Genomic DNA, 12636 nt, shown 5'->3' on the forward strand with positions numbered 1-12636 from the left:
TGGTAACTATTTTAATGGTGACCACTGTACTTCAGCTACCCACTTAGGCTACATCTACACTACACAGTTCTAGCTTGTACTATAGGCATACCCTAGTTTTCATGAACTCATGGAATGATTTAATACTACAGATAAAATAAGGAACTTCCCTTAAACCTTCATCCATAACTCACGCAGAACCCTAGACAATTTTAAAAGGTTATGATGATCTTCAAAATACTTGTGTGCCTATATCAGCATTGGAAGTAAAGGTCCAGAAACAAACACAAGAGAGGATGATTTCAAAGGGAGATGCACCTGTGTAAATGCGGGAGGAATCAGGCCCTTGTTGCAGAGGCGGATTAAGGTGTCTTGGGGACCTGGGCTGGAGCAAGTGGGGGGGGCAGTGCCAGAACTGTGGCCCCACCCCACTCCTTCCACCTTTGATCCTGTCCTGTTCCACCCTTCCACCTGCAGCCCTGCCCCATTCCACTTACAGCCCTCCCCCACTCCGCCCCTTCCCCCTGTGGCACCCTGTGGCCACAGCAGGGAGCAAGAGCTCCTCCAGCCCCATGGCTGCCACAATGGTAGATTTTTCCAGGGGCCTCAAATCTGCCCCTGCCTTGGTGTTTTAATGAAAGACACTGGAAGGCTGTCCTGAAAAGATTTCCACTCCAATGTGGCTAACTCAAGAGGCTCAGAAAATGTCACTAAGTATCCAAACCTTGGGGTACTTACGCAAACCCAAACTCCAGATCTCTCGCACTTCCCCAGTTACTAAAGATGGGCCAAATGTTGTGCTTAGTTACACCTCTGCAGGCCCCTAGGACTGTACAGAGGCAAGTAAGAACAGTATTTAGCACATCATTAGTAATGGGGGAACCTCAAGAGGTTCAAATTCAAATAAATTCACTCCTCCCTAATCACATACACAAAGGCTCTGATTCTGCACTTAGGGTACGTCCAGACTATCCGCCGGATCGGCCAGTAACGATCGATCGATATATCGCGTCCCATCTAGACGCGATATATCGATCCCCGAACGCGCTCCCGTCGACTCCGGAACTCCACCAGGGCAAGCGGCGGTAGCGGAGTTGACAGGGGAGCCACGGCCGTCAATCCCATGCCATGAGGATGGGAGGTAAGTCAAAATAAGATGCATCGACTTCAGCTACGCTATTCCCGTAGCTGAAGTTGTGTATCTTACATCAACACCCCGCCCCCCGGTGTAGACCAGGCCTTAGTTACAGCTGTATAGCCCCACTGAGTTTAATGGGGTTGCACAGGTGTAACTAAATTCAGAATTACAGCCTGTGTGTGGGATTAGGAAGAAGTAAATGTTATTTAAATACAAATTAAACTGACCAGCACTTTTCCAAAAGTTAAAGTGACCCTGAATATTTTTAGAAGGTTTGGTTTTTAATGTTGATTATTTTCATGCATAGCTGCACTTCCTAATTTTGGCCAAAACCAGAAGCACCAAACCACTGTGTTTAAAAAAGAAATAAAAAAATATATATCTGTTCTTTACGCTACTTTCAACCTGGCCAAACCCAGGAAATACCAGAAGCCTTCCAGAAAGGGCCCATTATGTGAGACTGCCAGACCAAAAAGATGTGGTGTTTTTAAAAAGAATTACTCCAAGCTCTGCGGTTTTTCAGCACAGCTTGTCTTCTCTGCATCTCTGTTTTAAACCCCAGTCCTGCAATACGCTGTGTGTTTCAATGAAGGAACACATTGCAGGATCAGAGAGACTTAACTTACAAGACTTCAGGGACAGGGACTTTATTTCTTTTATGTCCTATATAGCAATGAGTACACTGTCAGCTCTAGAATAAGATTAATAAAGAGATGCAATCAGATTATATATATAGATATAGATAAATAAAATCTTTAAAAATGCATTGTTTTGCAAATAATGTCTTTAGCAACCCAACCCTGATACCAGTTTAAATCAATAGCAAAACTCCCATTAACTTCAGTGGCAACAGGATTGGGATATTAACTGAAAAAAAATTAAAATCTAATTTCCATTCCACAATTACACTGGTTGTTTGCCTTCTGCATTCTTCTCAGCTTGGGTAAGAGAACCAGACTAGTCACTTCCACTTTTATTTCTGTGCAGAGGAACATGTGTGATCCTGACTTGACCTTGTGCTGTAGTGTTTGGTTTGAAGATTCTGTAGAGGCCAGCTTGTTTGGGCTTTTCAAAATGTTCTCTTTGTGGGTTTTGCTTTGGAGTAGATCCATGGAAACATTCCTGGTTGCCTTAGGTTTCAAAATAGTTCATGTTTCCCAATTTCTGGGACAAACTTGACCTAACAGTGCCTTTTAAAATTACTTTATATGTATTCCTTACTGACCACACCAAGGGTCAAGTGTGATCCTTCACTTAGAAATAACAAGGCTCAGTGTCATTGTTCTGAAGCTTTTCCTGTGTGGTGGAATGCAATAAAAGACTGAAGATTCACAAAACTGTGTCCAAGATGGTGACTGATAACAACATGGCTGTCAAGCTGTGGGAAACTATCCCTAGTTATTAAATGCTGCAGCATGGGACCAACACAGACTTCCATCTGTAAGTCACAGAAAGGCAGCATGTAGATTGTGATGAGGAAAAGATTATATTTAGAAATGTCATTTTGCAGGTTACAAATAATGTGCTAGATTATGTCTCCCATAGTGCAGGTGCACTGGATGGTGGATGGGCACAGGAAGCTTATCCTTTCTCCCCCTTACCTTATGTACTTGCTCAGGAGCCAGACAACCTGGCTTCTGTTGTGGAAGTTCAGCAAAGGCAGCTAGCATTGCTGGCAATGATAGCAGTAGACAGAGCAGGTGTTTCTGGGAAGGGGGAGGGTGCAGCCATAGTTTCATCCTCCCCACACTCTAGGATGGTTATATTTGAGAAAGCATTGTCTACACTGGCTTTACAGAGGTAACATAGGGTACCCTCATTCATGCTGCTTTGATGAATTATTATTTCTTGAAAATACATGTTTCCTCCTGTCAACAACACTTGGGGAGTTTATCATCTATGGGGAGAGAGATAGCTCAGTGGTTTGAGCATTGGCCTACTAACCCAAGCAGGGTTGTGAGTTCAATCCTTGATGGGGCCATTTGGAGATTTGAGCAGGGGGTTGGACTAGATGACCTGCTAACATCCCTTCCAACCCTCATATTCTATGTATATCCAAGATGACTATCACCTTAGAATCTATGGTAGGCATCATACAAAATTAAGTATTGAGACCATCACAAGAACATTTTTCCCCATGCCACTTTCCATCTCCATCTCTACAACATGCTTCAGGCTCAGAAAAAGCCCTAAACATACCCAGCAGAAAGCAATGTGGCACAGATGTTGTAATAAGCAGAATTTAAAGAGCTATGTCATTAAATGCAGTTGGCTAGCCACGATGAATTTGGATTGCAAATATCCAGTCAAAACCACAGTCATTCAAACATATGCACTGAGTCATTGAAGGGCTGGTATTTCCCTTCTTCAGAAGAAACATATTGGTCTAGTGGCAAATCTAAACAACAAATAGGACCAAACTAAAACCCCATATCTGAAAACTCACAACCTTTGGGAAATTTTGGATCCAATCCCAATTTTGCACTTTAGGCCTCTCTCTAGTCCAAACCTGTAGAGAAGTTGAGATTTGTGGTTCTCCTCCAATCCTCATTACAACTAGTTTCCCAGGAGGGTCATCACATTCTCTTGGTAATGTCAGAATTCTTTCTGACATTACTTTTCAAGCCTCTCTTCATTTGTTCTCCCCTTGGAAACAGAGACTGGCCAACATTCTGCTCACAAAATCATGCTATCACTGTTATTTCCATGACCCCTCAGTGTGCCAGGGTGGCTGTTGTGTCCGCATGGTATTCATCATCATAATGCCAAATACAAAGACATTTACCAATGTTTGGACAGGACTTGGCTCAATGCCTAAGCAATTTCTTTTTAAAAGTCTCTGCAACACAATAGAATGCAGCAATACTAGGCAATAGCCCCAGGTAATTCAGTGAGCACAGTCCTAAGGAAGTCAGTGCATGTTTCTAAAACTCTTTCAGGCCCAGACTTTGCTGAACAGGTAGGGTAGTTTTTAAAATATTGATGAAGAGAAAGCCCTTCTTTAGGTTATAACAACATAATGCTTCCATTATAAAGTGTCAGCATGAAATAGCCTGTTAGCACATAGTAGCCAGGATAAATTTAGCTAAAATTGTACAACTGTGTCTGATGCTTCCCCTACAGATTTCACTTCTGCTGCCTATGGAGAAGCTGTTACTTCTGTCTCATCCCTGATGCTGCCACAGTAGCACACAAGCTCTGCCATTGGGTCAGTGGGTACTGGTACTAGAAGTGAATCTTTTTTTAAGTTATTTGAGTCCTACCTAATAGCCAGGTTTAGGTGACTGTTCTGTGGATTTTTGGTGTTCTACTGTTGCTGTGTATAAGGAATGGTTCTGTTTCCAGTGCTCTGCATTACAGCCATGTTAAATGTTTGTAACAAATCAAACTGAAATTCACCTGGGTTGGGTTTTTAGGAAACAAAATCCCAGCCCAGATTTAGGCCCCTCAGTCCTCATTTGACCTGCCACAGGTGCTTGTGACTTTAAAAGTCACTCAAGGCAACTGTCCAGAAGCTAATTAAAAATTCTGTATATACCACTTGATGTAGACATGACATGAAATTATGGAGGCCCACGCTAGTGCAATAAGTTAAAGGATTAGAACATGTTTCCCCACACCTGGCAACCTTTGTGCCCATAGCTATTGGGTAGTTTAAGAGTCCAACTTTGCTAGTGCATTCAATTGCTGTCTTCTAAACATATAAAGGCAGTTACCTTGACTTGTGACATGCTGCCACCCCCTTTCCAGAGTGCTCTTTGGCCTGGATCCACAAAGGGACGATGGTGAGCATCAAACTCCTAACTTTTAGGCATGTAGGAAGTCACTGGAACAAGAATGGGAGCCACAAAGCTTGAGTTAGGCACCAAGGCTCCCTCTATACTGAATGGGGAGACACAGGTGCCCAAGAATGCAATTCACAAAAGCCACCTGAAAACCCCTCTCCTAGAGTCAGGCAGCTTAGTCACTTCTTGCAAGATATGTCCAGAGGTAGTAGTGCTGCCACCTCCCTCATAACTTTTAGCCCAGTGGTTAGAGCATTTACCTGGGATGTGGGAGACCTCGGTTCAATTCCCCCCTTCTCTTACTGATGTGGCAAAAGGATTTGACAGCAGTCTCCCACCTCCCTAGTCCCTGAGCTATGGGCTATTCTGATGGAGGGCTCCCTCAGTCTCTCCTGTTGAAGCAGTTCCACTGGTCATCAGGGTGGAGAGAAATAGTAAGGGTGACTGGATAGCTGACTGGTTAGGCACCCATCTGGGAAGTGGGAGACCCAGGGTCCAGTCCCTAGCTCCAATGACTATTCAAGTATTTGTCCAAAATGGACTGGCTTCAATAGCAGCAACTGAGGGAGCCCAACATCAGACTCTCCCCTACCTCTGAGGTTAGAATATTTCCAGAGAGGTAGGAGACCCCTGTTCAAATCCTTGCGGCCACACAGGGGGGAACGGAACCCTGCTCTCCCACATCCCTAACCAATGGGTTATTATAAGGAAGGTAGCACCACTACCACCTCTGGGCAGATTTTGAATAGGGCCCAGTTAGCAGGCATGCTCAGAGCATGGCTACCAGATGAGGCCCTGCAGGTGAGATGAACATTCCCCTGCCTATCATCCTCTGGTTCATGGGTGGCTGTGACATACTGTTCCTCAGTATAGCACCCTGTAACACCCACTGATAGGTGATTATGATATGTTTGGTACTAAGTATGTCTTGTGAGGTATCCTTTGAAAAGTCATGATCCAGTTGAATTATATGTATTGCCACTGTATGTGAAGTTGGGCTGTTATGGCAAAATGTCGTAAGTCTGGGAGATGCCCAGAGGTAGCCTTTCAGTGGCAACAAAGAAGAAACTAACACCCCCAAGACAGATTTACATCAGGACTAACCAGCCAAGCTACTCTCCCAGTGGGCCCCTCCCAAAGACTCCTGAGAGAGCATGTACATGATGGGGGCTGTCTAACCCCCATGACACAGCAAGGATCTCTCCAGGAACTGGGAGAGTGTATAAAATGAGGGGCAATGACATCATCGTTTGAACTCTCCCCTCCCCTCCACTGCAACCTACACTGACGGCAACAAGAATGTTTGGAAGAAAAGACTTTGTACTGGGGAAATTGGTCCCAGGCCGAGCAGGGAATTCAGCCTGTGTGTTAAGAACCAAACTGCTTACAATGCCTAGTGAAGTGAGAAAAACTGCTTGATTCAAGTCTTGCTTAGTCTGATAAAGTTTAGGAATTAGAATGTGATTTTACCTTTTATTTCTTATGTAACCAACTCTGACCTCTAAGCCTAACACTTCTAATTACTTAAAATCTATCTTTTCTGTAGTTAAACTTATTTTAAATGTTTTATCTTTACCAGGGAATTTGTCTAAGATGCTTCTGGAATCTGCTCAGATTACAAAGGCTGGTATATGTGCATTATCCAGTTTAAGTAATGCAAAGTGTGGCAAGATTGTGGATCCTGCAGTATTTCATGAGCTGCAACGCTGATGCTGTGGTGTCTGCCCTACTCTGTGCCACTTACTTCTCCACCATTACTGCAGCTCTCTTTTTGGTGTCCCTGCGCTGAAGGACTGAGTTGAGCTCTGCACACAGTTCCAGGAAGGTGGCTTTGCTCATCCAAAAGTTGACAGCCATCCCGAAAGTCATCCCAGACCTGCTTAATGATGCGATCCCACCACTCAGTGGGTGTTTCTCAAGACCAGAACTGATGGTCCACTGTGTGCAGCTGCTCCGGACCGTGAATGCCAACAGCAATCTTGGATTGTTTCTGTCCACGGCCCAGAGCAGGGCAGACACCACAGCATCAGCGATCTTGCCACACTCTGCATCACTTAAACTGATGTCATGTGGTTTGGGTTGGCTGTGTTACATAGTAACACCTGAAGAGCTTTTCTATTTCTTCCTCTTACAGCTGTGTCTCCTTGCCTCTAATTGCTATTAATTCTTGCCCTTCTCTGGACATTTTCCACTTCTTCTATATTTGAGATGTTGTGACCAGAATTGAACACAGTATTCATGATGAAGGTGTTCCATCCATTCACATGATTTCATTAACATTTTTTTAAACTAATCCAGAAAAAAGACCCTACTATCTCCTGCCTTTACCACTCCTATGCCTGGAACAGCTGTTTTCATTGAATTGTCCACAATGATGCTCAAGTCAAAACAATAATTATATACCAGCTGCCTGAAACATGCCTAGTATTTAACTAACCCACAAAATACTGTCAAAGTAATTGAGGCTTATTATAGTTGGTTTGTCTGGTTTTTCTTAAAGCATCAGTTAACTGCTGGTAAGCAGGAAAAATTAGCTTGCTTGATTTATAATAACCAATTATTTTTGCATGCAAGGGAAATTTGGTTTAGCAGGGCTAGGATTAGTATTGCAACTATAGAAAATGTTACAAAACACTTTTCAGTTTAAGGTTTAAAGGCTCAAATTCTTCTAAAAATAAAGGTGCGCACCCTAAACTTTGCAAATGAGTTACAATAGTTGCAGAAGTTGGTATTTTCCAGTTACTTATGTTGTGGGCAGCAGATATAAGCATTACCAGCAGCTCAGTTTTGTCCTCAGAGGAATCTATAGTATTGCTCAATTGTACAGTTGGCATTTTCAGAGTTATATGCAATTCATTGAGTGGGTGACTACTGTTTCATGGCATATTTTAGTCACACTTTACATTAAAGCTGCATTTTGAAATCATTTATAAAGAGTTAATAGATGTTTAATGAATGATTAAATTGTTAGAGTCCAATAGATCAATGGATGCTTATCACCTCTGATGTGTTTCTAACAATCACTAATATATTGGTCATGTCAGTAAGATGTTACTGACATCCATCATTAACCTTTTATCTTACAGGTACATTTATAAATAGTTAATAAAGTGGGACTGACCATTATGTTTGAGGCTGTATAAAGTGCAGTATTTTCATGATGAAAATAAAGAAATTCTTCCAACTACTGTAGTGTAGGGAACATTTTTACATTGGTGGATAGGGGCAAGATGGCTATCACTGACTTCCGTGTTTCTATGAATTAAGAGCTGTGGTTTGGCACATCCAGAAACTAATTCAAGAGACAAAACAGCTCCAGCCCAGAGCCTGTGATGTACTTACTCTGCCTGAAGTTTCAGGACAAAGGGCCCACTTCAGGCCTCCAGCATTGGTAGTTCTGCTATGTGGAGGACAGGCAGCTGCAGAGCAGGTTCCCAGCAGGACACCACATGCCCAGTCCCTGGGAGGTCTGGGCTCCTTGCCAATTCTACATAAGCCATCCCAGAGTTAAGAGGTATGATACTCCAGAAGAGCCCTGCTGATTTTAATGGTGCTACTCATGCAGTAAGGTACTGCTCAGTGTGAACATAGGTAGCAAGATCTGGCTGTTGAGTAGTCCCATTGAAACCAATGGCTCTACACCCATAATTGTTTTGAAGGATACAGCCCAAGCTTTTTTCCAATTCCGGTATCAATGATCCTGAGTGTACAATAGCACAGAATAGCAATTTGAGGTTTCATTAAGTTTTTATGCAGGCAGATCTCAGCATTCCCTAATTCATACTTTGTTTTAATTTTACAATCAATTTGCTATTATTCACATGCTGTTTAGGCTGTACCTTGTCAACATTTATAGTCAAGTTTTCCCATCATTAGATTATAGATTACCCCTGCTTTTCTAAACAGACTTATCTGAGGGGGGGGGAAACCCACACTTCACATGTAGAGAGCTATGTTAGAACATTCATGCATCCCATCTCTGTATGTAACCAGCAATATTAGAGAAGGGCTGTCTTTAGACAGTCATGTTAAACTGACATCTCACCAAGGACTGCGAACCCCCAGATAAGAACCCTGAATTAAGGAGAGAAGGGGTATTGTTTGTTCTTATTGTCTCTTATGGCTTCTTTGTTTTTAAAAGATGTTCAGTATTGAGTGTAATTATGTTACTTGATTCAGTAACTAAATACCAAACTGCAGACAGTATATTAGATACATAGAGTAATTTAGAAAAATGTCTAATATGCAATAAATATTTTATTGCAATATTTTGACCTAGTCCAAACAAGCCACTTATGTTCAGCTATTCATTTATTTTATTTGCTGACTTCAGCACCTCTGGATATACAGTATACTACAGGTTTTCGTTACTTGAGTAGCCTACTGCTGCCCTTCAGTGGGAGATACTGATGTAGCACTAGGACTAACTATTTTTGTTTGCAGTAAGAAAGTGTATGCTAAAGAAATAAACAGTCTTCATCATACCAAATACTGTGCAAACACTTAAAGGTAAAACCATGGGTTTAGTTCATATTTTAGAAACCATGTTCATTGCAAAATCCACTACAAAACCATGGAGAACTTGAACATTTTCCCAAGAATTATCCCTCACCTCAGATTCAATGTTTTATGTTTTTCATATTATAACTGTGTAAGTCATTTTAATGTGCTCTTTCAGAAGTACAGTGAGGCATATTTGGTTTTAAAAGGTTACTGAATTTCCTAATAAAATCCAATACATTGATATTGACAAACAATCTTTAAAGAGCCATAGTAAGTGTCCCAGTGTCTTGCAATAAAGTTAAAGCAATATTTATTTTTTCAATATTTAGATAAATTGATCCATACCCCAGGGGGGTTCATTCCCAATAGGTATAGGATACACTGCATGAAACATAGCTTAGGCTGCAAGAGTACAATAGGCACCTGCACTGGCATGGAGCACCACTGATGTCAATGCCCCTCTTTCCCCACCCTAGACAGCAGCTGTCAGGGTTCCTTCACAACTCTAAACTCTAGGGTACAGATTTGGGGACCCACATGAAAGACCTCCTAAGCTTATTTTTACCAGGTTTAGCTTTTGTTTCAGGTTGCCCCTTCTGATATTCGCTCCAACTGCTGCTCAAAGACTTTTTGCAGATGCTCCAGGTGTTCTGCTCATGAATCAGAAAAAATGGCTACATCAAGGTAGGTGACTGCAGATTCTCCCAATCCCACTAGGAGACCATCTACAAGTTTCTGGAAAGTGGTGGGTGCATTTCACAGCCCGAAAGGGAGTACATTAATTCATACAGCCCTACATGGGTGATGAAGGCTGACCTTTCCTTGGTGGTTCATCTAGCAGTACTTGCCAGCAGGGCCGGCTTTAGGCTGATTCCCCGGAATCAGGCCCCATTCCTAAGAGGGCCCCGTGCCTTAGGTGCCTTTTTTTTTTATTAACATACCCAGCGGCAGTCCAGGTCTTCGGCAGTGCGAGGGGTCTTTCACTCACTCTGGGTCTTCGGCAATGGTTCTGGTGCTGGTTGTTCTGCCAGTTCTGGTTCTGGGACGGGCTCTGTCTGGGTCTCTGACTGGAGCCACTACTGCTGCCGCAGACATTGGCATGGAGTCCGGTTCCACCACCTCAGTCTGGGTCTCTGGTAACAGACTGGGCCCTTGTAGAAGGCACAGGAATGGAGCTAGGTGTGAAGGTTTGCTTAGCCTGGCTGCAGGTGACCATTCCCACCCTCTTGGCTAGCTTCACATGGTTGGCCAAGTCTTCCCCCAGCAGCATGGGAATGGGATAATCATCATAGATTGCAAAAGTCCACATTCCTGACCAGCTCTTGTACTGGACAGGCAACTTGGCTGTAGGCAAGTTTAGAGAGTTTGACATGAAGGGTTGAATCATCACCTGGGCCTCTAGGTTGATGAATTTGGGCTCCACTAAGGATTGGTGGATAACCGACACTTGTGCTCCAGTGTCCCTCCATGCAATAACCTTTTTCCCACCCATACTCATTGTTTTCCTTCACTCTGAAGGCATCTGGGCCTGGAGACCTTTGGTGTGATTCTTGTGTAATCAACTGCAATCTGTTGGGGCTCTTGGGGAAGTTAGCCTTTATATGCCCCACTTCATTACATTTAAAACATTGCCCAGCTGACTGGTCACTGGGGTGAGGCGGGTTGCTGGAGACTGGTGTGGTGGGACAATACGGGGTTTGGGATTTTCCTTGGGATGTAGGTGGGACTTGGGCTGCCCCCAGTGGTAGGGTTTTGTTTCAGGTTGCCCCTTCTGATATTAGCTCCAACTGCTACTAGTTTTCTTTTCTGCCACCTCCACCCATTTGGTTTCAATCTCCCCCGCCTCGGTTACAGTTTTGGGATTCCCATCTAGGATATACCTTTCTATTTCCTCAGGAACATCCTCTAAGAACTGCTCCATTTGCATTAGGAAAGACAGATCTTCCAGAGATTTAACACTTGCTCCTGATATCCAGGCATCCCAATTTCTTACAATGTGGCAGGAGTGTTGGGAAAATACCACGTCTGGTTTCCACTGCAGGGCTCTGAACCGTCGATGGGCATTCTCGGGTGTCAGCACCATTCTAATTTTGGCCTTGTTTTTAAAAAGTTGGTAGCTGTTCATGTGTTCCTTAGGCATTTCAGCTGCCACCTCTGCTAAGGGTCCACTGAGCTATGGTCTCAGCTCCACCATATACTGGTCTGTAGAGATGCTGTACCCAAGGCAGGCCCTTTCAAAATTTTCTAAGAAGGCCTCTGTATCATCGCCTCCCTTGTAGGTGGGGAACTTTCTGGGATGAGAAGCAGTACTGGAGAAGGATTGCTATGGTTGTCTGGTATATTCTGCTTAGCCCTTGCCCTCTCTAACCCCAGTTCATGCTTCCTCTTTCTTTCTTTATCCTCCATCCTGGCTGTTTCTGCCTCCATAGCTCTCTTGTGGGCAGCTTCTTCTGCCTCCATCCTGGCTTTTTCTCTGGCCATCTGTCGATCATGTTCTTTTGGTCTCTCTTCAGCTTCAAACCTGGCTAATTCCAGCTTTTTTTTGGATGTCACTTTGTCATCCTAGCCTTCCTGTGCTTAACCTAGCTTAAACTGAGAGCTAGAAAGGAAAAAGCCAGCTTGTGAATTCCCTTGGTGTAACTTGACTCCTCTGCCTTGAGGCAGAGAAAAAACGCAAGCTGCTCTCAGCTAAAAAATAAAAATGTATTTAAACTCCTCAGAATGATCCCAATTCTTCCACCATGTCAGGGTTTCTTCCCCACTCTGAAGTACAGATGTGGGGACCCACATGAAAGACCCCCTAAGCTTATTTTTACCAGCTTAGGTTAAAAAATTTCCCCAAGTACAAATTCCACCTTGTCTTTGAACAGTATGCTGCCACCACCAAGTGAGTTAAACAAAGATTCAGGAAAAAGGACCACTTGGAGTTCCTGTTTCCCCAAAATATCCCCACAAGCCCTACACCCCTTTCCCGGGGAGGCTTGAGAATACTCTACTCATCTTGTTACCTATCTGGTTGGTACAGACCAGACTCTTGGGTTTTAGTGTCCTAAAACCCAAATCAGATTCTTAAAAAAAAGAACAACCCACCACACAGACTTTATTATAAAGAAAGAAAAAGTAAAGGAAGCACCTCTGTAAAATCAGGATGGAAGATTGCCCTGTAAAGTTATCAGATTCAAAACACAGAGGATTTCCCCTCTAGGTAAAACTTTAAGTTTACAAAAACAG

Source organism: Mauremys mutica, chromosome 6 (assembly GCF_020497125.1).
Source record: "Mauremys mutica isolate MM-2020 ecotype Southern chromosome 6, ASM2049712v1, whole genome shotgun sequence".
Classification (NCBI taxonomy): Eukaryota; Metazoa; Chordata; order Testudines; family Geoemydidae; genus Mauremys; species Mauremys mutica.